This window comes from Staurois parvus, unplaced genomic scaffold, assembly GCF_062004578.1.
Source record: "Staurois parvus isolate SC_StPar_1 unplaced genomic scaffold, SC_StPar_1.0 ptg000235l, whole genome shotgun sequence".
Taxonomy (NCBI): domain Eukaryota; kingdom Metazoa; phylum Chordata; class Amphibia; order Anura; family Ranidae; genus Staurois; species Staurois parvus.
In genome coordinates, this window is record NW_028318031.1 from 3,597,186 (window position 1) to 3,624,678 (window position 27,493).

Consider the following 27,493-nt stretch of genomic DNA (forward strand, 5'->3'; position numbering starts at 1 on the left):
AAACATTGTATGTATTTGTTTCCATAAATGGATCCATTTATGGAAACAAATACATACAATGTTTCAACCGCTGTATGGAAGGACAGTCCCAGAACTGTCATTAATAGTCTATTTCTGACAGTTCTATGACATTCCCTCCATACAGCGGTTGAAACAGCTGTATGGAGTGAATGTCCCACAACTGTCAGAAATAGACTATTTATGACAGTTCTGGGACTGTCCTTCCATACAGCGGTTGAAACATTGTATGTATTTGTTTCCATAAATGGATCCATTTATGGAAACAAATACATACAATGTTTCAACCAATGTATGGAAGGACAGTCCCAGAACTGTCATTAATAGTCTATTTCTGACAGTTCCATGACATTCCCTCCATACAGCGGTTGAAACAGCTGTATGGAGTGATTGTCCCAGAACTGTCAGAAATAGTCTATTTCTGACAGTTCTGGGACAATCACTCCATACAGCTGTTTCAACCGCTGTATGGAGGGAATGTCATGGAACTGTCAGAAATAGACTATTAATGACAGTTCTGGGACTGTCCTTCCATACAGCGGTTGAAACATTGTATGTATTTGTTTCCATAAATGGATCCATTTATGGAAACAAATACATACAATGTTTCAACCGCTGTATGGAAGGACAGTCCCAGAACTGTCATAAATAGTCTATTTCTGACAGTTGTGGGACATTCACTCCATACAGCTGTTTCAACCGCTGTATGGAGGGAATGTCATAGAACTGTCAGAAATAGACTATTAATGACAGTTCTGGGACTGTCCTTCCATACAGCGGTTGAAACATTGTATGTATTTGTTTCCATAAATGGATCCATTTATGGAAACAAATACATACAATGTTTCAACCGCTGTATGGAAGGACAGTCCCAGAACTGTCATTAATAGTCTATTTCTGACAGTTCTATGACATTCCCTCCATACAGCGGTTGAAACAGCTGTATGGAGTGAATGTCCCAGAACTGTCAGAAATAGACTATTTATGACAGTTCTGGGACTGTCCTTCCATACAGCGGTTGAAACATTGTATCTATTTTTTTCCATAAATGACATTCTGCAAATACACTTAGAGGAGCGCTGCAGATACACTTTTTGCCGCCGGCTTGGAATTAATCTTATTTTCATCCTACTTCTTCTTCTTCATCCTCATCCTCATAAGAAGAAAAAGAAGAAGTAGGATGAAAATAAGAATAATTCCAAGCCGGCAAAAAGTGTATCTGCAGCGCTCCTCTAAGTGTATCTGCAGAATGTCATTTATGGAAAAAAATAGATACAATGTTTCAACCGCTGTATGGAGTGAATGTCCCAGAACTGTCATAAATAGTCTATTTCTGACAGTTGTGGGACATTCACTCCATACAGCTGTTTCAACCGCTGTATGGAGGGAATGTCATAGAACTGTCAGAAATAGACTATTAATGACAGTTCTGGGACTGTCCTTCCATACAGCGGTTGAAACATTGTATGTATTTGTTTCCATAAATGGATCCATTTATGGAAACAAATACATACAATGTTTCAACCGCTGTATGGAAGGACAGTCCCAGAACTGTCATTAATAGTCTATTTCTGACAGTTCCATGACATTCCCTCCATACAGCGGTTGAAACAGCTGTATGGAGTGATTGTCCCAGAACTGTCAGAAATAGTCTATTTCTGACAGTTCTGGGACATTCACTCCATACAGCTGTTTCAACCGCTGTATGGAGGGAATGTCATGGAACTGTCAGAAATAGACTATTAATGACAGTTCTGGGACTGTCCTTCCATACAGCGGTTGAAACATTGTATGTATTTGTTTCCATAAATGGATCCATTTATGGAAACAAATACATACAATGTTTCAACCGCTGTATGGAAGGACAGTCCCAGAACTGTCATTAATAGTCTATTTCTGACAGTTCTATGACATTCCCTCCATACAGCGGTTGAAACAGCTGTATGGAGTGAATGTCCCACAACTGTCAGAAATAGACTATTTATGACAGTTCTGGGACTGTCCTTCCATACAGCGGTTGAAACATTGTATGTATTTGTTTCCATAAATGGATCCATTTATGGAAACAAATACATACAATGTTTCAACCGCTGTATGGAAGGACAGTCCCAGAACTGTCATTAATAGTCTATTTCTGACAGTTCCATGACATTCCCTCCATACAGCGGTTGAAACAGCTGTATGGAGTGATTGTCCCAGAACTGTCAGAAATAGTCTATTTCTGACAGTTCTGGGACAATCACTCCATACAGCTGTTTCAACCGCTGTATGGAGGGAATGTCATGGAACTGTCAGAAATAGACTATTAATGACAGTTCTGGGACTGTCCTTCCATACAGCGGTTGAAACATTGTATGTATTTGTTTCCATAAATGGATCCATTTATGGAAACAAATACATACAATGTTTCAACCGCTGTATGGAAGGACAGTCCCAGAACTGTCATAAATAGTCTATTTCTGACAGTTGTGGGACATTCACTCCATACAGCTGTTTCAACCGCTGTATGGAGGGAATGTCATAGAACTGTCAGAAATAGACTATTAATGACAGTTCTGGGACTGTCCTTCCATACAGCGGTTGAAACATTGTATGTATTTGTTTCCATAAATGGATCCATTTATGGAAACAAATACATACAATGTTTCAACCGCTGTATGGAAGGACAGTCCCAGAACTGTCATTAATAGTCTATTTCTGACAGTTCTATGACATTCCCTCCATACAGCGGTTGAAACAGCTGTATGGAGTGAATGTCCCAGAACTGTCAGAAATAGACTATTTATGACAGTTCTGGGACTGTCCTTCCATACAGCGGTTGAAACATTGTATCTATTTTTTTCCATAAATGACATTCTGCAAATACACTTAGAGGAGCGCTGCAGATACACTTTTTGCCGCCGGCTTGGAATTAATCTTATTTTCATCCTACTTCTTCTTCTTCATCCTCATCCTCATAAGAAGAAAAAGAAGAAGTAGGATGAAAATAAGAATAATTCCAAGCCGGCAAAAAGTGTATCTGCAGCGCTCCTCTAAGTGTATCTGCAGAATGTCATTTATGGAAAAAAATAGATACAATGTTTCAACCGCTGTATGGAGTGAATGTCCCAGAACTGTCATAAATAGTCTATTTCTGACAGTTGTGGGACATTCACTCCATACAGCTGTTTCAACCGCTGTATGGAGGGAATGTCATAGAACTGTCAGAAATAGACTATTAATGACAGTTCTGGGACTGTCCTTCCATACAGCGGTTGAAACATTGTATGTATTTGTTTCCATAAATGGATCCATTTATGGAAACAAATACATACAATGTTTCAACCGCTGTATGGAAGGACAGTCCCAGAACTGTCATTAATAGTCTATTTCTGACAGTTCTATGACATTCCCTCCATACAGCGGTTGAAACAGCTGTATGGAGTGAATGTCCCACAACTGTCAGAAATAGACTATTTATGACAGTTCTGGGACTGTCCTTCCATACAGCGGTTGAAACATTGTATCTATTTTTTTCCATAAATGACATTCTGCAAATACACTTAGAGGAGCGCTGCAGATACACTTTTTGCCGCCGGCTTGGAATTAATCTTATTTTCATCCTACTTCTTCTTCTTCATCCTCATCCTCATAAGAAGAAAAAGAAGAAGTAGGATGAAAATAAGAATAATTCCAAGCCGGCAAAAAGTGTATCTGCAGCGCTCCTCTAAGTGTATCTGCAGAATGTCATTTATGGAAAAAAATAGATACAATGTTTCAACCGCTGTATGGAGTGAATGTCCCAGAACTGTCATAAATAGTCTATTTCTGACAGTTGTGGGACATTCACTCCATACAGCTGTTTCAACCGCTGTATGGAGGGAATGTCATAGAACTGTCAGAAATAGACTATTAATGACAGTTCTGGGACTGTCCTTACATACAGCAGTTGAAACATTGTATCTATTTGTTTCCATAAATGGATCCATTTATGGAAACAAATAGATACAATGTTTCAACCGCTGTATGGAAGGACAGTCCCAGAACTGTCATTAATAGTCTATTTCTGACAGTTCTATGACATTCCCTCCATACAGCGGTTGAAACAGCTGTATGGAGTGAATGTCCCAGAACTGTGAGAAATAGACTATTTATGACAGTTCTGGGACATTCCCTCCATACAGCGGTTTCCGGCAAAAAGTGTATGTGCAGAGTTCCTCTATTCTGCAGATACACTTAGAGGAGCTCTGCAGATACACTTAGAGGAGCTCTGCACATACACTTTTTGCCGGCTTGGAATTATTCTTATTTTCATCCTACTTCTTCTTCTTCTTCTTCTTCATCCTCATCCTCATCCTCTTCTTCTTCTTCTGAGGATGAGGATGAGGATGAAGAAGAAGAAGAAGAAGTAGGATGAAAATAAGATTAATTCCAAGCCGGCAAAAAGTGTATGTGCAGAGCTCCTCTAAGTGTATCTGCAGAGCTCCTCTAAGTGTATCTGCAGAATAGAGGAACTCTGCACATACACTTTTTGCCGGCTTGCAATTATTCTTATTTTCATCCTACTTCTTCTTCTTCTTCTTCTTCTTCTTCATCCTCTTCTTCTTCTTCTGAGGATGAGGATAAAGAAGAAGAAGAAGAAGAAGAAGTAGGATGAAAATAAGATTAATTCCAAACAGGCAAAAAGTGTATGTGCAGAGCTCCTCTAAGTGTATCTGCAGAATAGAGGAACTCTGCACATACACTTTTTGCCGGCTTGGAATTATTCTTATTTTCATCCTACTGCTTCTTCTTCTTCTTCATCCTCATCCTCATCCTCAGAAGAAGAGGATGAGGATGAGGATGAAGAAGAAGAAGAAGAAGAAGAAGAAGTAGGATGAAAAGAAGAATAATTCCAAGCCGGCAAAAAGTGTATGTGCAGAGTTCCTCTATTTCTGACAGTTCTCTCACAGCTTCTTCACATGTACAGCGGTTGAAACATCTGTATCCTAAATGGAAACTAATAGATACAAATTGTATCTATTAGTTTCCATTTAGGATACAGATGTTTCAACCGCTGTACATGTGAAGAAGCTGTGAGAGAACTGTCAGAAATAGAGGAACTCTGCACATACACTTTTTGCCGGCTTGGAATTATTCTTCTTTTCATCCTACTTCTTCTTCTTCTTCTTCATCCTCATCCTCTTCTTCTGAGGATGAAGATGAAGAAGAAGAAGAAGTAGGATGAAAAGAAGAATAATTCCAAGCCGGCAAAAAGTGTATGTGCAGAGTTCCTCTATTTCTGACAGTTCTCTCACAGCTTCTTCACATGAACAGTGGTTGAAACATCTGTATCCTAAATGTAAACTAATAGATACAATGTTTCAACCGCTAAACATGTGTTCCTTCTGTCAGAGAACTGTCAGAAATAGCGGAGCTCACTGCAGGGACACTTTTGCCAGCTGATCGGGAAATGTTCGATTCGCGCACCCGAAGTAGGCAAAATTTCGGTTTCGCCGCGAATCGAATATTTCCTGAAATTCGACTCGAATTCCGGTTCGCCTGGTTCGATTCGCTCATCTCTAGCAACAACGTCAGCCAGTCATCCTGGAGATAGGAGGTGTAGCATCGTAAATACTGTTCCAGCGTTTGGTTGGTCCTCTCGGTTTGACCGTTGGTCTGCGGGTGGTAGGCGGATGAGAGCGACAGCTTGATTCCCAGCGCTTTACATAGGGCGTTCCAGAACCTGGAGGTGAATTGCACCCCCCGATCCGACACAATGTCTTCGGGGACTCCATGAAGCCTTACCACTTCCCGAATGAAGATCCGTGCCGTTTCCGGTGCCGATGGGGTCTTCTCCAGGGGCACGAAATGCGCCATCTTCGAGAAGCGGTCGACGATCACCATTATCGCTGTGTGGCCTTGGGATGGTGGGAGTTCGACCACAAAATCCATGGCTATCATTTGCCAGGCCCGCTTGGGTATAGGTAATGGACGTAACAATCCCCATGCTCTACTCCTGGAGGGTTTGTTCCTTTGACAGGTGGGACACGTCCGGACGTAACGCTCACAATCCTTGATCATATCCGGCCACCAGAACGAGCGCCGTAGCAGTTCTAGAGTCTTCGTCACCCCGAAGTGACCTGCCATTGGATGGTCGTGGCAATGCCCTAGGACCAAGGTTCGCACCTCTTCTGGGACCATGATTCGGTCTTCCTTCCAAAACAGGCCACCGTGGCTCTGGAGGGGTGACCCAGACGGAACGGGTAGTCTTACCGAAGCATCAAGAAGCCGGGAGCGCAGTTCCGTTTGTAGCGCGAGGAAGCTTCCAAAAGGCAGGATGGTGTCTGGTACCGCAGCGTCGTCGGGGTCCTCAAACATGCGGGACAGGGCGTCTGGTTTGGTATTCTTAGTACCGGGTCGGTACGTTATATGGAATGAGAATCGAGAAAAGAAAAGGGCCCATCTCGCTTGACGTGGTCTCAGTCGTTTTGCCGTCCTTAAATATTCTAGGTTTTTGTGATCTGTAAATATTAGGATGGGGTGAGTGGCCCCTTCCAGTAAATACCTCCATTCTTCCAGAGCGGTTTTAATGGCCAGGAGCTCCCGATCTCCAATGTCATAGTTGCGCTCCGCTGGTGTCAGCTTCCTGGAGAAGAACGCCACAGGGTGCAGTAGTTCCTTGGTACCATTCCTTTGGGAAAGAACCGCTCCTACCGCGTTTTCGGAGGCGTCAACTTCCAACACATATGGGAGCGAAGAATCCGGATGGCAGAGAATGGGAGCAGAGGTGAACAGTCTCTTGAGCTTATCGAAGGCCGACTGAGCTTCGGAGGTCCACTTAAAGCGGACCCCTTGTTTCGTCAGTTGCGTGATCGGGGAGACCAGACCGGAGAAGTTCCTAACGAATTTTCTGTAAAAGTTAGCAAAGCCAATGAAGCGCTGTAAACCCTTTTTGTCGGCGGGTATTGGCCAATCTAAGATCGCCGTGACCTTCTGGGGATCCATCGCGACCCCCGCGGAAGAGAGAACCAGTCCCAAGAATGTGATTTCGTGCTGTTCAAAACAGCACTTTTCAGCCTTAGCGTATAGCCCGTGTTGGCGCAACCGTTCTAAGACCCGTGACACGTGACCCCGATGAACCTCCAGTGAGGGGGAAAAAATTAGGATGTCATCCAAGTAAACTACCATGAAAATATCAAGAAAATCGCGAAAAACATCATTGATAAAATGCTGAAAAGTCGCCGGGGCATTACAGAGCCCGAACGGCATCACCAAATATTCGTAGTGACCGAATCTTGTACGGAACGCCGTTTTCCACTCATCCCCCTCCCTGATACGAACAAGGTTATAGGCCCCCCGCAGGTCTAATTTAGTGAAAATCGTTGCTGATCTCAGTCTCTGGAGGAGCTCGGGGACTAGGGGTAAGGGATAACGATTCTTTACCGTAATTTTATTTAGGTCACGATAGTCTATGCAGGGCCGTAACGATTTGTCCTTCTTCTCTACAAAGAACAACCCGGCCCCGGCTGGGGATGTGGAAGGACGAATAAAGCCCTTCCGAAGGTTTTCGTCGATATATTCCCTCAGCACCCCCGATTCCATTTCGGACAAGGGGAAGATACGGCCGAAAGAGATTTCCGACCCGGGTAGGAGGTCAATGGGGCAGTCGTAGGGACGGTGTGGAGGTAGAACGTCAGCTCCCCGCTTACTAAAGACGTCCAAGAAGTCATGATAGGCCGGAGGAATCACCTGGGATAGATTGGTGTCTCCGTCCAAGCACAGGAGGAACCGGGGAACCATGGGTCCTGTGACGTGGCAGTGACTCAAACAATAGGGTGACCGAAAATGAATCGTTCCCTTTTCCCAGTCAATCTGGGGGTTATGGGCCCTCAGCCAAGGGAGCCCCAGAATGACTGGAAAAAGGGGGGAGGCGATGGCGTCCAAACGGAGGAACTCCTGGTGATGGTCTGCCATAGTGGTGAAAATGGGTGGTGTCTCCTGGTCCACCACCCCAGACTTTATACTGGACCCATCTGCCAAGAAAATGTTGAACCCCCTTTCTTTGGTCTGGAGAGGGATTTTTTGCCGGTGGGCAAAAGTCAGATCAATAAAACAGCTACAGGCTCCTGAGTCAACGATCGCGGTCACCGACAATATTCCTCCGGGGAGCTGTAAAGACACAGGAATGGCCAGGTAACTAGACTGATCATCCCTGCCTGCAGGTAAGGAACAAGAAACGGGCGTGGACTTACTCGTTTTTGCAGGACAGGAGCGCACTTGGTGACCAGCTTCCCCGCAGTACAGACACAGGTTCAGTGAGCGCCTCCTCTGGCGTTCCTCGACCGATAAGTGGGAACGGGCCAGTCCCAGTTGCATGGGTTCCGAGTTGTCTCCCATCTCCGTGTTTCGCGGATGGTTCCCTGGGGCTGGAGTTGTATCTCTTGATGGAATCCATGCCACCCTTTGACCCTGGCCGCTCCTTTCCTGTCGACGTTCCCTTAGTCTACGGTCAATTTGAATGGCCAATTCAATCAATCGTTCCAGGGAGTCAGGTAGGCCTACTCGTGCGAGTTCGTCCTTGAGAGGCTCAGACAGTCCAATGCGGAACTGGTGACATAAGGCCGCATCGTTCCATCTGGTGTCTCCCATGCTACGCCTAAAATCGGACGCGTATTCTTCCGCTGCCCGGCGGCCCTGTCGCAGAGAGTATAGGGTAGCCTCTGCGGAAGCAGCCCGCTGAGGGTCGTCATACAAAACGGCCATGGCCTGAAAGAACTCGGTCACAGAGTCAAGATGGGGGTCGCGCCTCTCCATCAGACGGTGGGCCCAATCCTGGGGCTCATCCTGAAGGAGAGAGACTATAAACCCCACCTTGACGGTCTCGGAGGAGAATGTGCGAGGCTGCAAGTTAAAATATAGTGTGCAAGCGTTCCGAAAGGCTCGGAAACGGCTCCGGTCCCCACGGAACCGCTCCGGCAGGGGAACGCGGGGTTCAGGAGCCAAGGGTGGGGCAACCGCTCCGGATACCGGGGTTGCGGGAGGTTCCACAGACGGGGAACTCTGAGCAGGGGGAGTCTGGGGGGCTAATGTCTCCATGCGGTCTTCCAGTCGGGCGCAGCGACTGTGGAAGTTCTGGAAAGCCTGGGTCAAAGTTGCCAGGTGCTGGCAAATATCCTCTAGGGACGCCGGTCCACTTCCTGGCTCTGTCATGGCCGCAAGGTACTGTTAGGATCCGCCAGGCGGAGCCCTCCGTCTGCCAGCTGGTAGACCTACCCAGAGCGTGGGGTCTAAGCCCGGGCTGTGCTTTCACCAGGGCCCCTGATGGTGGGGATGGACTTGAAACAGTCCCGGGCCAGGTCACGACCTCTGAGCGGGCCACCAGCGGCCGAGGAGGCCTCCGGGGATGTATGTAGGTACCAGGAGAGCCAGCTGTGAAGAGGATGGCGGTCCCAGCAGGGTGGTACGGATTGTGGCCCGTGGGGTAAGCGGGGTACCGAGTCGGAGGGCTAGGAGTAGTCGGGTCACACGCAGGGTCAGCCAGGTAAATCAATCCATAGGGACAGTCGGGATAAGCCGAGTCAAAAACGCAGGAGCAGGCAGAATAGTCAGAACAAAGCCGGGTCAATCACAGGAGCGGGTAGAATAGTCAGAACAAAGCCGGGTCAATCTCAGGGGCAGGCAGCGTAGTCAGGGTCAAAAACAGGGTCACAGCAGGAGCAGGTATTCAGGATCACGTATAGACCTTGCGGCAATTTGTGACAGTGCAGGGCATCTTTAAATAGTACGCCCTGCACTGTCATTGGCTGGCTAGGACGCGCCCCCGGCTGTCATTGGACGCCTGAGGCGCGCCCGCGGTTTCTACTGCGCATGCGCGGCGTCCTGTCAGCCACGGCTCGCCGGGACCTAGTTCCTGTGTCCCGGCGTGATCTGCTGCCACTGCGCATGCGCGGGGGACCGAGCCGCGATTGCGGCAGACGGAGCCGGGATCCCTGACAGATTTTATTTCCATCATTTACACTTTCAAAATAACAGAAAACAAAAAAATGTCATCTGCAAAAGTTTGGGCACCCTGCAGAGTTGATATCTTGTACTGCCCCCTTTGGCAAGTATCACAGCTTGTAAACGCTTTTTGTAGCCAGCCAAGAGTCTTTCAATTCTTGTTTGAGGTATCTTTGCCCATTCTTCCTTACAAAAGTCTTCCAGTTCTTTGAGATTTCTGGGCTGTCTGTCACGCACTGCTCTTTTAAGGTCTATCCATAGATTTTCAATTATGTTGAGGTCAGGAGATTGCGAAGGCCATGGCAAAACCTTCAGTTTACGCCTCTTGATGTAATCCCCCGTGGATTTCGAGGTGTGTTTAGGATCATTATCCATTTGTAGAAGCCATCCTCTCTTTAACTTCAGCTTTTTCACAGATGGCATCAAGTTACCATCCAAAATTTGCTGAAATTTTATTGAATCCATTATTCCTTCTACTCGGGGAATGTTCCCTATGCCACTGGCTGCAACACAACCCCAAAGCATGATTGATCCAACCCCATGCTTAACAGTTGGACAGAGGTTCTTTTCATTAAATTCTGTGCCCCTTCTTCTCCAAACGTACCTTTGCTCATTCCGGCCAAAAAGTTCAATTTTAACCTCCTCGGTCCACAGAACTTGTTTCCAAAATGCATCAGGCTTGTCTATATGTTCATTTGCAAAGTTCAAACGATGATTTTTGTGGTGAGGAAGTAGAAGAGGTTTTCTTCTGATGACTCTTCCATGAAGACCATATTTGTACAAGTATCTCTTTATAGTGGAATAATGTACCACAACTCCAGTGTCTGCCAGATCTTTCTGGAGGGATCGTGCAGTCAAACGTGGATTTTGAATAGTTTTTCTCACAATCCTGCGAGCTGTTCTGTCGGATATTTTTCTTGGTCTTCCAGATGTTGCTTTAACTTCCACTGTTCCTGATGACTGCCATTTCTTAATTACATTCCGAACAGAGGATATTGACATCTGAAAACGCTTTACTATCTTCTTATAGCCTTCTCCAGCTTTGTGAGCGTCAACTATTTTTCAGTTTCAGTTTTCTAGACAACTGCTTAGAAGAACCCATGGTGCTGATTGTTGGGGCAAGGTCAGATGAGTCTGGGCATTTAAAACCTTTGAGATTGACATCACCTGGTCTTCCCAGACGATGATTGAGAACAATCTATGACACTGGCAGGTCTCAGCTTGGCAAAGGGGGCAGTGCATGCTATAAATTCTGCAGGGTGCCCAAACTTTTGCAGACGCCATTTTTTTGTTTTCTGTTATTTTGAAAGTGTAAATGATGGAAATAAAATCTAACTTTTGTTGACATAATATAAGAATGTCTAATCTGTAATTTGATGCCTTTTGGAGATTTTTCCATCTTTCCTTGGCTTCTTTATGCACATTAATACTAATTTTTAGCTGGGGTGCCCAAACTTTCGATCCCCACTGTATATATATATATATATATATATATATATATACAGTATATTGGGCTAACTTGGTTTGAAGAATAAGAAGTTCCCAGGGTCTACTAAAACTAGTGTCAGGATTTTAGCAGATACCTTTGCAGATACCTACAATGGTTCTGGGAATATTAAAACCCTTTTCCTATGATTTAGGAACATAGGAGATTTGTAAATGCATTACAAACATGTAGATTTGTATTTTTAAACACATACAGTATATTTGAAATGTATTTTTAAAAATATCTTTCATATATTTTGTAATAAAAACGCATTTCAACATGCAGTATATATATATATATATATATATATATATATATTTTATTTTTTTTATTTTTTAAATATATTGAATATGGCCAAAATTGTAGCATTTCAAAAATATGTCAATACGTTTGGGAAGAATATTTTTAAAATATATTTCAAATATATTTTTCTTCCACGTGGGAAGGGCTGCATCTGGCCCCCCAGGTCACAGTTTCAAGACCACTGTTTTAAAGCAATCAATCTGCAGAGGAATTTGAAAATACATTGACTTATCCTATCCAATTACATCTATGACCCTCAGGAGTAAATGCAGATGTGAATTTTACAGGACAGGTCAATATTTAAATATTATTTAAAATGCATATTCCTCTAGATCTGATTGTTTCAACATACACAGGGAAATTATGGAGTTTCTCAGACACTCTTAAGTATTCCAATGTGCCTCCGCATGACAAATATACTGTAAGCGCAGGTGAGAAAGTTATGTATCTGTTGTAAGCATGTAGATAAATTTTGGGCATGCACCACATATGAAGATGCACTCAGACTGGAGTGTTAATATGGACAGCGTAGCAGCTGAAAATCCTTAAAGCTGGATGTGTAGAGCTGGGGATTGACGGACGCTGGTTCCCAATCAAGTCCGCTCCCTTTGTGATTGACAGCAGGCAGTGGATGGATCTACAGCCAATAGGCAGTCTGCTATTAGCTATAGAATCCACCCACTGTCTGCAGTTAATCATAAGTAGAGTGTGGACCTGAAGGGGAACTACTCCCTCAGCTTCCACATCAGGCTCTACCCACTGGCAGTGTCACTGGTTACTAGGGGGTTTATTTACTAAAGCTGGAGAGTCCAAAATCAGACTCCCTTCTGCATAGAAACCAATCAGCTTCCAGGTTTCATTGCCAAAGCTTCATTGAACAAGCTGAGGTTAGAAGCTGATTGGTTTCTATGCAGAAGGGAGTCTGATTTTGGACTCTCCAGCTTTAGTAAATAAACCCCTAGGAGTCTGTCTGCTGCGAAGCCAACAGCATTCTTTACAACCAATTACAAGTGGGAAGGGGAGGAGGTAGCAGAGGGAAATATGTCACTTGCTACAGAGTGTACAGAGACTGGCACTCTGCCTGCCTTTGTACGCTAACTTGGAATTGGTCTTAATTTCTCCCATTTCATTTTGTATGAACTGGGGGTAATTATTTTTAAATTTGGTTCAGGAATAGTGGCACTTCATAATAGTGACACTATAAAGTATTACCTGAAGCTGCTGCATGTGTCAGAAACTGGCGGCAGAGAATTTTTAATCTGCTTCAGTCCATTTTAAAAGGCCCTATCAGAAAAGGGTTGTTAGGGCTTTACTAAATTCCCACGAGAGTTTTCACAGAATGTAGGTGCTGCTAGTGTGTCAGTATGTGCTCAATTTGAATTGTACAGGATTGTGACAGGTTTACTTTAAGATAGCGTTACCTGCCTTATCAAACTTTAGTTCTCTCCGACAGCTAAGAATGTAAGAATGTGCTGGATGATTACTAAACTTGTGTTATGTTCAAACTATTAATCCCATAACTATGTCCTATATATATATATATATATATATATATATATCTATACAATATCTATCTTGGTTCTCACTAGAGATGAGCGAATCGAAGTATCCGAAGTGGAATTCGAGTCGAATATCGGAAAAATTTCGATTCGTGCCGAATCCGAAAAACAGCCTAATTCGGACGCGCGAATCGAAATTTTTCCGAAAATGGCGGCTGACATGTGCGGCGACGGAGCGGGGATGTCGGGGAAGGCGCGCAGACAAGGCGCGCTGCCCCATAATGCATTCCTCAACGACATGTGATCGCATCAGCCAATCAGCAGCCAGCCAGCCAGCACTGTGTAATGGTCGAGGTATATATAGCGGCCATTTTGGAAATCTTCATTTGCCTGCAGTCATTGAACAGAGGCAGACCGCTCTGTACTAGGGACAGGGACAGAGTTAGGGCCACAGAAACGAGAATTGGGGACAGAGAGAAGTTACTTAGGGACAGAGAACCATTACTCAGGGACACAGACTTGTTAATGAGGGCCACAGAATCGTTATTTAGGGACAAAGAAACGCTAGTTAGGGCCACAGAATTCATACTCAGGGACAGACAGAATTGTTACTCAGTGCCAGAGAATTGTTACTTAGGGCCACAGAAACGTTATTAGGGCCACAGAATTTTTACTCAGGGACAGACAGAATTGTTACTGAGTGCCAGAGAATTGTTACTCAGGGACAGACAGAATTGTTACTGAGTGCCAGAGAATTCTTACTCAGGGCCACAGAATTCATTCTCAGGGACAGACAGAATTGTTACTCAGGGACAGACAGAATTGTTACTGAGTGCCAGAGAATTGTTACTCAGGGACAGACAGAATTGTTACTGAGTGCCAGAGAATTGTTACTCAGGGACAGACAGAATTGTTACTGAGTGCCAGAGAATTGTTACTCAGGGACAGACAGAATTGTTACTGAGTGCCAGAGAATTGTTACTCAGGGACAGACAGAATTGTTACTGAGTGCCAGAGAATTGTTACTCAGGGACAGACAGAATTGTTACTGAGTGCCAGAGAATTGTTACTCAGGGACAGACAGAATTGTTACTGAGTGCCAGAGAATTGTTACTCGCACAGACACAAAATTGTTACTTGCACAGACACAGAATTGTTACTCGCGCAGACACAGAATTGTTACTCAGGGCCACAGAATTCATACTCAGGGACAGACAGAATTGTTACTGAGTGCCAGAGAATTGTTACTCAGGGACAGACAGAATTGTTACTGAGTGCCAGAGAATTGTTACTCAGGGACAGACAGAATTGTTACTGAGTGCCAGAGAATTGTTACTCGCACAGACACAAAATTGTTACTTGCACAGACACAGAATTGTTACTCGCACAGACACAGAATTGTTACTCAGGGCCACAGAATTCATACTCAGGGACAGACAGAATTGTTACTGAGCGCCAGAGAATTGTTACTCAGGGACAGACAGAATTGTTACTGAGTGCCAGAGAATTGTTACTCAGGGACAGACAGAATTGTTACTGAGTGCCAGAGAATTGTTACTCAGGGACAGACAGAATTGTTACTGAGTGCCAGAGAATTGTTACTCAGGGACAGACAGAATTGTTACTGAGTGCCAGAGAATTGTTACTCGCACAGACACAAAATTGTTACTTGCACAGACACAGAATTGTTACTCGCACAGACACAGAATTGTTACTCAGGGCCACAGAATTCATACTCAGGGACAGACAGAATTGTTACTGAGTGCCAGAGAATTGTTACTCAGGGACAGACAGAATTGTTACTGAGTGCCAGAGAATTGTTACTCGCACAGACACAAAATTGTTACTTGCACAGACACAGAATTGTTACTCGCACAGACACAGAATTGTTACTCAGGGCCACAGAATTCATACTCAGGGACAGACAGAATTGTTACTGAGTGCCAGAGAATTGTTACTCAGGGACAGACAGAATTGTTACTGAGTGCCAGAGAATTCTTACTCAGGGACAGACAGAATTGTTACTGAGTGCCAGAGAATTGTTACTCTCACAGACACAAAATTGTTACTTGCACAGACACAGAATTGTTACTCGCACAGAGACAGAATTGTTACTCAGGGCCACAGAATTCATACTCAGGGACAGAAAGAATTGTTACTGAGTGCCAGAGAATTGTTACTCAGGGACAGACAGAATTGTTACTGAGTGCCAGAGAATTGTTACTCTCACAGACACAAAATTGTTACTTGCACAGACACAGAATTGTTACTTGCACAGACACACAATTGTTACTCAGGGCCACAGAATTCATACTCAGGGACAGACAGAATTGTTACTGAGTGCCAGAGAATTCTTACTCAGGGCCACAGAATTCATACTCAGGGACAGACAGAATTGTTACTCAGGGACAGACAGAATTGTTACTGAGTGCCAGAGAATTGTTACTCAGGGACAGACAGAATTGTTACTGAGTGCCAGAGAATTCTTACTCAGGGACAGACAGAATTGTTACTGAGTGCCAGAGAATTGTTACTCTCACAGACACAAAATTGTTACTTGCACAGACACAGAATTGTTACTCGCACAGACACAGAATTGTTACTCAGGGCCACAGAATTCATACTCAGGGACAGACAGAATTGTTACTGAGTGCCAGAGAATTGTTACTCAGGGACAGACAGAATTGTTACTGAGTGCCAGAGAATTGTTACTCAGGGACAGACAGAATTGTTACTGAGTGCCAGAGAATTGTTACTCAGGGACAGACAGAATTGTTACTGAGTGCCAGAGAATTGTTACTCGCACAGACACAAAATTGTTACTTGCACAGACACAGAATTGTTACTCGCGCAGACACAGAATTGTTACTCAGGGCCACAGAATTCATACTCAGGGACAGACAGAATTGTTACTGAGTGCCAGAGAATTGTTACTCAGGGACAGACAGAATTGTTACTGAGTGCCAGAGAATTGTTACTCAGGGACAGACAGAATTGTTACTGAGTGCCAGAGAATTGTTACTCGCACAGACACAAAATTGTTACTTGCACAGACACAGAATTGTTACTCGCACAGACACAGAATTGTTACTCAGGGCCACAGAATTCATACTCAGGGACAGACAGAATTGTTACTGAGCGCCAGAGAATTGTTACTCAGGGACAGACAGAATTGTTACTGAGTGCCAGAGAATTGTTACTCAGGGACAGACAGAATTGTTACTGAGTGCCAGAGAATTGTTACTCAGGGACAGACAGAATTGTTACTGAGTGCCAGAGAATTGTTACTCAGGGACAGACAGAATTGTTACTGAGTGCCAGAGAATTGTTACTCGCACAGACACAAAATTGTTACTTGCACAGACACAGAATTGTTACTCGCACAGACACAGAATTGTTACTCAGGGCCACAGAATTCATACTCAGGGACAGACAGAATTGTTACTGAGTGCCAGAGAATTGTTACTCAGGGACAGACAGAATTGTTACTGAGTGCCAGAGAATTGTTACTCGCACAGACACAAAATTGTTACTTGCACAGACACAGAATTGTTACTCGCACAGACACAGAATTGTTACTCAGGGCCACAGAATTCATACTCAGGGACAGACAGAATTGTTACTGAGTGCCAGAGAATTGTTACTCAGGGACAGACAGAATTGTTACTGAGTGCCAGAGAATTCTTACTCAGGGACAGACAGAATTGTTACTGAGTGCCAGAGAATTGTTACTCTCACAGACACAAAATTGTTACTTGCACAGACACAGAATTGTTACTCGCACAGAGACAGAATTGTTACTCAGGGCCACAGAATTCATACTCAGGGACAGACAGAATTGTTACTGAGTGCCAGAGAATTGTTACTCAGGGACAGACAGAATTGTTACTGAGTGCCAGAGAATTGTTACTCTCACAGACACAAAATTGTTACTTGCACAGACACAGAATTGTTACTTGCACAGACACACAATTGTTACTCAGGGCCACAGAATTCATACTCAGGGACAGACAGAATTGTTACTGAGTGCCAGAGAATTCTTACTCAGGGCCACAGAATTCATACTCAGGGACAGACAGAATTGTTACTCAGGGACAGACAGAATTGTTACTGAGTGCCAGAGAATTGTTACTCAGGGACAGACAGAATTGTTACTGAGTGCCAGAGAATTCTTACTCAGGGACAGACAGAATTGTTACTGAGTGCCAGAGAATTGTTACTCTCACAGACACAAAATTGTTACTTGCACAGACACAGAATTGTTACTCGCACAGACACAGAATTGTTACTCAGGGCCACAGAATTCATACTCAGGGACAGACAGAATTGTTACTGAGTGCCAGAGAATTGTTACTCAGGGACAGACAGAATTGTTACTGAGTGCCAGAGAATTCTTACTCAGGGACAGACAGAATTGTTACTGAGTGCCAGAGAATTGTTACTCTCACAGACACAAAATTGTTACTTGCACAGACACAGAATTGTTACTCGCACAGAGACAGAATTGTTACTCAGGGCCACAGAATTCATACTCAGGGACAGACAGAATTGTTACTGAGTGCCAGAGAATTGTTACTCAGGGACAGACAGAATTGTTACTGAGTGCCAGAGAATTGTTACTCTCACAGACACAAAATTGTTACTTGCACAGACACAGAATTGTTACTTGCACAGACACACAATTGTTACTCAGGGCCACAGAATTCATACTCAGGGACAGACAGAATTGTTACTGAGTGCCAGAGAATTCTTACTCAGGGCCACAGAATTCATACTCAGGGACAGACAGAATTGTTACTCAGGGACAGACAGAATTGTTACTGAGTGCCAGAGAATTGTTACTCAGGGACAGACAGAATTGTTACTGAGTGCCAGAGAATTCTTACTCAGGGACAGACAGAATTGTTACTGAGTGCCAGAGAATTGTTACTCTCACAGACACAAAATTGTTACTTGCACAGACACAGAATTGTTACTCGCACAGAGACAGAATTGTTACTCAGGGCCACAGAATTCATACTCAGGGACAGACAGAATTGTTACTGAGTGCCAGAGAATTGTTACTCAGGGACAGACAGAATTGTTACTGAGTGCCAGAGAATTGTTACTCAGGGACAGACAGAATTGTTACTGAGTGCCAGAGAATTGTTACTCGCACAGACACAAAATTGTTACTTGCACAGACACAGAATTGTTACTCGCACAGACACAGAATTGTTACTCAGGGCCACAGAATTCATACTCAGGGACAGACAGAATTGTTACTGAGTGCCAGAGAATTGTTACTCAGGGACAGACAGAATTGTTACTGAGTGCCAGAGAATTGTTACTCAGGGACAGACAGAATTGTTACTGAGTGCCAGAGAATTGTTACTCAGGGACAGACAGAATTGTTACTGAGTGCCAGAGAATTGTTACTCAGGGACAGACAGAATTGTTACTGAGTGCCAGAGAATTGTTACTCGCACAGACACAAAATTGTTACTTGCACAGACACAGAATTGTTACTCGCACAGACACAGAATTGTTACTCGCACAGACACAGAATTGTTACTCAGGGCCACAGAATTCATACTCAGGGACAGACAGAATTGTTACTGAGTGCCAGAGAATTGTTACTCGCACAGACACAAAATTGTTACTTGCACAGACACAGAATTGTTACTCGCGCAGACACAGAATTGTTACTCAGGGCCACAGAATTCATACTCAGGGACAGACAGAATTGTTACTGAGTGCCAGAGAATTGTTACTCAGGGACAGACAGAATTGTTACTGAGTGCCAGAGAATTGTTACTCAGGGACAGACAGAATTGTTACTGAGTGCCAGAGAATTGTTACTCAGGGACACCTAATCGTTGAATTAAATAGTATGTCAGACAACATGCAGAGGAGTGGCAGAGGAGGCAATGTTTTAGGAGCGAGCAGACGTGGCAGCAGAGGAAGGGGTCGAGGCAGCAGTATTCGCAGCCAGAGGCCAGTGCTCCCGGTGTCATCCAGCGGTCGTGTCTCCACCGACAACCCTGCCGTCATTGATTGGTTGGCTCGGTCGTCTTCCTCTTCCCAGGTCACCTCTGACACCTACAGCCAACGGTCGGTGGGTACGTCAGACACAACCGTTAGTTGGCATGGCCCGGGACCAAGCCCACTGAAATCACGTGTCCTCTACCTGCCCCTGTCCTTTGCTGTTCCCTCACCAAGCGAAGTATCGCATGCTGTGGGCTCAGCCCCACTGTACAGTGAGGAAGAGCTAACAGAGGGCGGTCAGGAACGGGGGGAGACATCGGCCTTTTCAGCAGCCAAGCGAACAAGTACTGGCGAGGAGAGTGGCTCGGTAGCCGGTCTAGAGACAGGTCTGTCTCCTGACCCAGACGCAGCCGAGGGGGCTAGTAGTGAGGCGGAGACCCTACTTGATGATGAGGAGGTTGATCGCACTTGGCAGCCTCGTCGTCATCAGGCAATTTCTTCCGCATCATCAGGAGAAGAGGGTGGCAGCTTGGCAGCGAGCAAAACAGTCGGTGGGTTGCCCAGGAGACAGCAGCAGGGTCGCATCAGTGTCAGTGGAGCCAAACGTCCACGGAGTAGAGCACCAGCTCCACTGCAGCCTACCACCACGGCCAGTAGTGGTGCCGGTGCGCACGGAGGAAGTAGCAGTCAGCCAGTGAAGAGTAGCGGGGGCAAAGTTTCCTACTCGGTGGTGTGGCAATTTTTCCTCAAGCCGCCCGAGGAAGTAAACGTAGCCGTATGTCGACTATGTGGCCAGAAATGCAAGCGTGGCCAGGGGGCCCATGTTGGGACTACAGCGTTGCGTCAGCATATGCAGCGTCACCATTCGGTGGCCTGGGAAAACTGTGATAAACATACGGCGGTTCTGCCTGCCCCAGCCCCCGCTCCATCACCCGCTCCGTTACTTGCTCCGTCACCCGACGTCGTCAATCGCCCTCTATCAGCCAGTCAAGGCTCCAACACCTCTGCTGAGGGGAGTTGTCGCTCATTGGCATCTTCCGCTCGTTCAGATGCTCCTTCTCCTGCTACTCCTCTTCTCGGATTCCGTCAACAGTCTTTCTTGGAATCCGTATCCAAGAGACAACAGTTTGCGAGCACGCACCCGACGGTGCAAAAGCTGAACGTCCTCCTGTCCAAGTTGCTGGTGCTGCAGTCCCTCCCTTTCCAACTGGTGGACTCAGCACCTTTCCGAGAAATGATGGCTTGTGCCGCGCCGCGGTGGAGAGTGCCAAGCCGTCATTTCTTTGCCCAAAAGGCAGTGCCAGCCCTGCATTCACATGTAGAAGAGATGGTGGGCCAGTCTTTGAGCATGTCGGTCTCTGCCAAAGTGCACGGCAGCGCCGACGTGTGGAGCTGTAACTACGGTCAGGGACAGTACATGTCATTTACGGCCCACTGGGTGAACGTGGTGCCGGCACAGCCGCACCAGCAACTTGGACAGGTCACGACGCTTTTGCCTCCACGTTTGCACGTCCTTGGTCCAGCAAGCATGTCCGCCTCTACCACCTCTTTTTCCGCCGTGTCCTCAGCCGCCACCCCCGTGCCAAGTCCCATTACCCGACCGGCATATCACATGTGCAGGGCGCAACGGTGTCACGCTGTGCTGCACCTGGTATGCCTTGGCGAACGTAGTCACACAGGGGAGGAACTGCTGAGTGTAATGAACAGAGAAATCGACAGATGGCTGTCTCCGCGCAAACTAAAAATCGGAACCATGTTGACTGACAACGGAAAGAACATGGTGTCTGCTCTGCGTCAAGGAAGGTTGTGCCATGCGCCATGCATGGCTCACGTGTTCAATCTGGTTGTCAAGCGGTTCCTAAAATCCACCATCCCACTGCAAGACATCCTTAAAATGTCACGTAAACTGTGCATGCATTTCAGCCATTCCTACACCGCAAAGAACACCCTCATTGAGCTGCAGCGGCAGAACGGAATTCCACAGCATCGCCTGATCTGCGACGTTGCAACAAGGTGGAATTCAACCCTACACATGTTAGACCGCCTTTACGAGCAGCGAAAGGCCATCACCGATTTCCTGATGTTACAAGCGGATAAAGGTACTCCCCTGTGTAACTTAGATGTCAGCCATTGGCAGCTCATGCGTGACACCTGCCGCTTGCTCAGGCCCTTTGAGGAGGCCACGCTATTCGTGAGTCGGCAGGACTATGGGATGAACGACGTCATTCCTCTGTTGCACGTCCTGGAACAAATGCTGTTAACAATGGCTGGTCAGGGTGCGGTAGACGTGGCGCACAGATCTCAACGCCACATGACCCCTGTGGGGGCAGGACAGGAAGAAGAGGAGGAGGTAGAGGAGGACATTTGTGCTCAGGAATTATTGAGTGAAATGGGTGGTTTTTCCACTCAGCGGACAGGAGTGGAGGAGCAGGAGCATCTGGTAGAGGAGGAGGAGGAGGAGACAGAGGACCCAGACGCACCGTGGCAGTATGCTGTGGAGATGGAGGCAGGGAGTCCCTCGCATTCCTTGGCACAAATGGCCCATAGCATGCTCGGTTGCTTGCGTAGCGACAGCCGAATAATAACCATCAGACAGAGGGATGACTTTTGGCTGTCCACCTTGTTGGACCCTCGCTACCGGTCCAAAATGGTGGCCTTTTTCACACCTGCTGAGAGGGAGGCCAAAATTACGTACTATAAAAACCACCTATGTAGTCAGTTGGTCTCTGCCTTTGTGCGCCATCGTCCATCCTCAGACACTGTGGGCCCTGTGCGCTCGCGTTCCGCTGGCATGGCAGCAGGGGAGGGGTGGGGTGGTAGGAGCAGTGGCAGCTCCACCAGCAGCGGCTGCCTCAGTCTGCAGTCGATGATGAGTAGCTTTCTTCACCAGCGCAGTGAGGAAACTACTAACCAGCCGCAGCAGCAGCAGCAGCATCAGGTGGACCTGGAGCAGGAGCTCAAACAACAGGCTTGGGCCTACTTGGACAGCACCCTGCCAACCGAGGTAGACAATCCCCTTGACTACTGGGCAACGAAACTTGACCTTTGGCCCCAACTAGCTGAATTTGCCCTTGAAAGGCTGTCATGCCCGGCCAGTAGCGTGGCATCGGAGCGCGTGTTTAGTGCGGCAGGAGGTATTGTAACTCCGCGGAGGACACGACTGTCCACCCAAAGTGTGGAGAGACTCACGTTTGTGAAAATGAATCAGGCGTGGATTAGTCTGGATTTCAAACCACCAGTTCCTGACACAACTGACTAAATCCGCCATGAATCATGCCTCAAACATGTGCCACTTTCAGGTCTCCTCACACTGCTGGTGTGTTGAATTTTTTGACATAGGGTGCTGGCAGATTACGGGCCTCCTATAGCTGCTGCCAGGCCCCTAATCTGCCATAGGCCCCTATATACCACCTCCTCCTGCTGCTGCCAGGTCCAGAGTCTCTCATGGGTCCCTGTACGGCCTCCCATTGCTGCTGTCTCCATCGCCACACTCTGCTGCCATGTGCCACTTTCAGGTCTCTTCACACTGCTGGTGTGTTAAATTTTTTGACATAGGGTGCAGGCAGATTACGGGCCTCACATAGCTGCTGCCAGGCCCCTAATCTGCCATGGGCCCCTATATACCGCCTCCTCATGCTGCTGCCAAGTCTAGAGTCTCTCATGGGTCCCTGTACGGCCTCCCATTGCTGCTGTCTCCATCGCCACACTCTGCTGCCATGTGCCACTTTCAGGTCTCTTCACACTGCTGGTGTGTTTAATTTTTTGACATAGGGTGCAGGCAGATTACGGGCCTCACATAGCTGCTGCCAGGCCCCTAATCTGCCATGGGCCCCTATATACCGCCTCCTCATGCTGCTGCCAAGTCCAGAGTCTGTCATGGTCCCTGTACGGCCTCCCATTGCTGCTGTCTCCATCGCCACACTCTGCTGCCATGTGCCACTTTCAGGTCTCTTCACACTGCTGGTGTGTTTAATTTTTTGACATAGGGTGCAGGCAGATTACGGGCCTCACATAGCTGCTGCCAGGCCCCTAATCTGCCATGGGCCCCTATATACCGCCTCCTCATGCTGCTGCCAAGTCTAGAGTCTCTCATGGGTCCCTGTACGGCCTCCCATTGCTGCTGTCTCCATCGCCACACTCTGCTGCCATGTGCCACTTTCAGGTCTCTTCACACTGCTGGTGTGTTTAATTTTTGGACATAGGGTGCAGGCAGATTACGGGCCTCACATAGCTGCTGCCAGGCCCCTAATCTGCCATGGGCCCCTATATACCGCCTCCTCATGCTGCTGCCAAGTCTAGAGTCTCTCATGGGTCCCTGTACGGCCTCCCATTGCTGCTGTCTCCATCGCCACACTCTGCTGCCATGTGCCACTTTCAGGTCTCTTCACACTGCTGGTGTGTTAAATTTTTTGACATAGGGTGCAGGCAGATTACGGGCCTCACATAGCTGCTGCCAGGCCCCTAATCTGCCATGGGCCCCTATATACCGCCTCCTCCTGCTGCTGCCAGGTCCAGAGTCTCTCATGGGTCCCTGTACGGCCTCCCATTGCTGCTGTCTCCATCGCCACACTCTGCTGCCATGTGCCACTTTCAGGTCTCTTCACACTGCTGGTGTGTTAAATTTTTTGACATAGGGTGCTGCAAGATAACGGGCCTCACATAGCTGCTGCCAGGCCCCTAATCAGCCATGGGCCCCTATACCGCCTCCTCCTGCTGCTGCCAGGTCCAGAGTCTCTCATGCCATGTGCCACTTTCAGGTCTCTTCACACTGCTGGTGTGTTAAATTTTTTGACATAGGGTGCTGGCAGATTACGGGCCTCCCATAGCTGCTGCCAGGCCCCTAATCTGCCATGGGCCCCTATATACCGCCTCCTCATGCTGCTGCCAAGTCCAGAGTCTGTCATGGTCCCTGTACGGCCTCCCATTGCTGCTGTCTCCATCGCCACACTCTGCTGCCATGTGCCACTTTCAGGTCTCTTCACACTGCTGGTGTGTTAAATTTTTTGACATAGGGTGCAGGCAGATTACGGGCCTCACATAGCTGCTGCCAGGCCCCTAATCTGCCATGGGCCCCTATATACCGCCTCCTCATGCTGCTGCCAAGTCCAGAGTCTGTCATGGTCCCTGTACGGCCTCCCATTGCTGCTGTCTCCATCGCCACACTCTGCCATGTGCCACTTTCAGGTCTCTTCACACTGCTGGTGTGTTTAATTTTTTGACATAGGGTGCAGGCAGATTACGGGCCTCACATAGCTGCTGCCAGGCCCCTAATCTGCCATAGGCCCCTATATACCGCCTCCTCATGCTGCTGCCAAGTCCAGAGTCTCTCATGGGTCCCTGTACGGCCTCCCATTGCTGCTTTCTCCATCGCCACACTCTGCTGCCATGTGCCACTTTCAGGTCTCTTCACACTGCTGGTGTGTTAAATTTTTTGACATAGGGTGCAGGCAGATTACGGGCCTCACATAGCTGCTGCCAGGCCCCTAATCTGCCATGGGCCCCTATATACCGCCTCCTCATGCTGCTGCCAAGTCCAGAGTCTGTCATGGTCCCTGTACGGCCTCCCATTGCTGCTGTCTCCATCGCCACACTCTGCCATGTGCCACTTTCAGGTCTCTTCACACTGCTGGTGTGTTTAATTTTTTGACATAGGGTGCAGGCAGATTACGGGCCTCACATAGCTGCTGCCAGGCCCCTAATCTGCCATGGGCCCCTATATACCGCCTCCTCATGCTGCTGCCAAGTCCAGAGTCTGTCATGGTCCCTGTACGGCCTCCCATTGCTGCTGTCTCCATCGCCACACTCTGCTGCCATGTGCCACTTTCAGGTCTCTTCACACTGCTGGTGTGTTTAATTTTTTGACATAGGGTGCAGGCAGATTACGGGCCTCACATAGCTGCTGCCAGGCCCCTAATCTGCCATGGGCCCCTATATACCGCCTCCTCATGCTGCTGCCAAGTCTAGAGTCTCTCATGGGTCCCTGTACGGCCTCCCATTGCTGCTGTCTCCATCGCCACACTCTGCTGCCATGTGCCACTTTCAGGTCTCTTCACACTGCTGGTGTGTTAAATTTTTGGACATAGGGTGCAGGCAGATTACGGGCCTCACATAGCTGCTGCCAGGCCCCTAATCTGCCATGGGCCCCTATATACCGCCTCCTCATGCTGCTGCCAAGTCCAGAGTCTGTCATGGTCCCTGTACGGCCTCCCATTGCTGCTGTCTCCATCGCCACACTCTGCCATGTGCCACTTTCAGGTCTCTTCACACTGCTGGTGTGTTTAATTTTTTGACATAGGGTGCAGGCAGATTACGGGCCTCACATAGCTGCTGCCAGGCCCCTAATCTGCCATGGGCCCCTATATACCGCCTCCTCATGCTGCTGCCAAGTCCAGAGTCTGTCATGGTCCCTGTACGGCCTCCCATTGCTGCTGTCTCCATCGCCACACTCTGCCATGTGCCACTTTCAGGTCTCTTCACACTGCTGGTGTGTTTAATTTTTTGACATAGGGTGCAGGCAGATTACGGGCCTCACATAGCTGCTGCCAGGCCCCTAATCTGCCATGGGCCCCTATATACCGCCTCCTCATGCTGCTGCCAAGTCCAGAGTCTGTCATGGTCCCTGTACGGCCTCCCATTGCTGCTGTCTCCATCGCCACACTCTGCTGCCATGTGCCACTTTCAGGTCTCTTCACACTGCTGGTGTGTTTAATTTTTTGACATAGGGTGCAGGCAGATTACGGGCCTCACATAGCTGCTGCCAGGCCCCTAATCTGCCATGGGCCCCTATATACCGCCTCCTCATGCTGCTGCCAAGTCTAGAGTCTCTCATGGGTCCCTGTACGGCCTCCCATTGCTGCTGTCTCCATCGCCACACTCTGCTGCCATGTGCCACTTTCAGGTCTCTTCACACTGCTGGTGTGTTTAATTTTTTGACATAGGGTGCAGGCAGATTACGGGCCTCACATAGCTGCTGCCAGGCCCCTAATCTGCCATGGGCCCCTATATACCGCCTCCTCATGCTGCTGCCAAGTCCAGAGTCTGTCATGGTCCCTGTACGGCCTCCCATTGCTGCTGTCTCCATCGCCACACTCTGCTGCCATGTGCCACTTTCAGGTCTCTTCACACTGCTGGTGTGTTTAATTTTTTGACATAGGGTGCAGGCAGATTACGGGCCTCACATAGCTGCTGCCAGGCCCCTAATCTGCCATGGGCCCCTATATACCGCCTCCTCATGCTGCTGCCAAGTCTAGAGTCTCTCATGGGTCCCTGTACGGCCTCCCATTGCTGCTGTCTCCATCGCCACACTCTGCTGCCATGTGCCACTTTCAGGTCTCTTCACACTGCTGGTGTGTTTAATTTTTGGACATAGGGTGCAGGCAGATTACGGGCCTCACATAGCTGCTGCCAGGCCCCTAATCTGCCATGGGCCCCTATATACCGCCTCCTCATGCTGCTGCCAAGTCTAGAGTCTCTCATGGGTCCCTGTACGGCCTCCCATTGCTGCTGTCTCCATCGCCACACTCTGCTGCCATGTGCCACTTTCAGGTCTCTTCACACTGCTGGTGTGTTAAATTTTTTGACATAGGGTGCAGGCAGATTACGGGCCTCACATAGCTGCTGCCAGGCCCCTAATCTGCCATGGGCCCCTATATACCGCCTCCTCATGCTGCTGCCAAGTCCAGAGTCTGTCATGGTCCCTGTACGGCCTCCCATTGCTGCTGTCTCCATCGCCACACTCTGCCATGTGCCACTTTCAGGTCTCTTCACACTGCTGGTGTGTTTAATTTTTTGACATAGGGTGCAGGCAGATTACGGGCCTCACATAGCTGCTGCCAGGCCCCTAATCTGCCATAGGCCCCTATATACTGCCTCCTCATGCTGCTGCCAGGTCCAGAGTCTCTCATGGGTCCCTGTACGGCCTCCCATTGCTGCTTTCTCCATCGCCACACTCTGCCATGTGCCACTTTCAGGTCTCCTCACACACTGCTGGTGTGTTGAATTTTTTGACATAGGGTGCTGGCAGATTACGGGCCTCCCATAGCTGCTGCCAGGCCCCTAATCTGCCATGGGCCCCTATATACCGCCTCCTCATGCTGCTGCCAAGTCCAGAGTCTGTCATGGGTCCCTGTACGGCCTCCCATTGCTGCTGTCTCCATCGCCACACTCTGCCATGTGCCACTTTCAGGTCTCCTCACACACTGCTGGTGTGTAGAATTTTTTGACATAGGGTGCTGGCAGATTACGGGCCTCCCATAGCTGC